Source organism: Canis lupus, chromosome 28, assembly GCF_011100685.1.
Source record: "Canis lupus familiaris isolate Mischka breed German Shepherd chromosome 28, alternate assembly UU_Cfam_GSD_1.0, whole genome shotgun sequence".
Taxonomy (NCBI): Eukaryota; Metazoa; Chordata; class Mammalia; order Carnivora; family Canidae; genus Canis; species Canis lupus.
In genome coordinates this window covers 28,858,604-28,860,323 of record NC_049249.1, presented here as the reverse complement: position 1 = coordinate 28,860,323, position 1,720 = coordinate 28,858,604, and positions in this window count along the sequence as shown.

Below are 1,720 nucleotides of genomic sequence, written 5' to 3'. Positions count from 1 at the left end.
CTGGATCTTTCATAAAACTACTTTTTAATGAGATGCATTATCCTATTGTTATTTGATGACAATAAACTCTAAGCTTCAGTACCAGTAAGTTTGCCCCTCCTAAAGAAGTGATAAACTACTTTTTACCAATTAAAGGTAACTGTCTTGCTGGGTTTTCTTTTTCTACTTGGCCATCAGGAAGCTCTGAACTAGATTCATTGTCCAACTAAAATATGTATCTTATTACTGTTATAATTCAGTATAATTATATAATCATCTTGATTTTTAAAATATTTTATTTATTTATTCATAGAGACATAGAGAGAGAAAGAGAGAGGCAGAAACACAGGCAGAGGGAGAAGCAGGCCCCACACAGGGAGCCCGACGTGGGACTCGATCCCAGGACTCCAGGATCACACCCCGGGCTGCAGGCGGCGCTAAACTGCTGCACCACCAGGGCTGCCCTTCATCTTAATTTTTATGTAATTTCTAATCTTATTCTATTTTCTTTTAGCTAGCTTGATTACGAATTGTCTTATTCAAAAACACTGAGATGATAAGTGTCACAGACATGCTCAGGCAGAGACTTCCCAGGATAACTCTGCAGTAGACACTCAGACAAAGTCTGGTCCTCAGCCTGGTTGTCCTAGAAACCAAATACTGTCTAAACAACAAGCCAGAGTATTCTCTTATAGACTATCTCAAGCTAACTCAACTCATAAGAAAGCAAGAATGCTAATAATGCTATGACCACGTTAGCTAATCATAGCTAATGTTTATTGAATGCCTATTTCATGAAATATAGTTGTAGGCAACCAAACTGGTATTTTCTAGAACAAAAAACTAGAGCTCAGTAGTCTCTTGAAGACTGTCTCAAGTGAACCAACTTCACAAGAGGCCAACACCAATTGCTAATAATGATAGGAACAGATGTCCACTACATGACATATTCCTACAAACAACCAGGATGGCCAGTATTGAAGAGTGGCTGAGAGCATAGTATTTGAACTTGAGTCTGGGTTCAAGACCCGGCCCTGCTCCTTAGTCAGTGTGTGACTTTGGGCAATTATTTCACTTTTCTGTGCCTGCTTTCTCATCTGTAAGATGGAGATTAGAGTAGTACCTATCTCTAAGGACCCTGGAGAGATGTTGCCTAGGGATTCCGCCCAGGGAAGAGAGGACAGAGCATAGTGGAAGCAATGAGGGTCACGGAGAGTGAGTGTAGAGGTGGTGATGAGAACTCCCATGGGAAGTAAAGTCCTGATCATAAAGATAATCCATGGGCTGGGATGGATTCATGACCAAGGGACGTAAACTATTTTAACGAAGCGTCCCCCAACCCACGTGGTTTGACCAATGGTGCCCTTCCTGGGCCTAAATCTTCAGGTTAGTGCATGAAGCCCATGGAGTACTCAGCAGCCCAAGACTTACATCTGTTTTGGTCCCGTTTGCATCTCTTTTTGGCTGAAAGTTAAGCACAGCCACAGCCATCGAAGCCTCCAAAGGACTGCTCACTTCTCCAGCATTTAGCTTCCTTTCACTGCTCAGACTTCTGCTTTTTTGGGAAAGCGGCTCAGGCATGCTGCCTTCATAATTTTTCCCTGGTCACATCCACAGACGAGATTGCTGTCACATCTCAAATGTGCATGCCATTTTTTAAAGAGAGCTCATTTTGAAAATTGTGTTGATTTTATCCTTTTTATACTAAAGGATAAACTTTCTCGTCCAGTTCCTACGACCA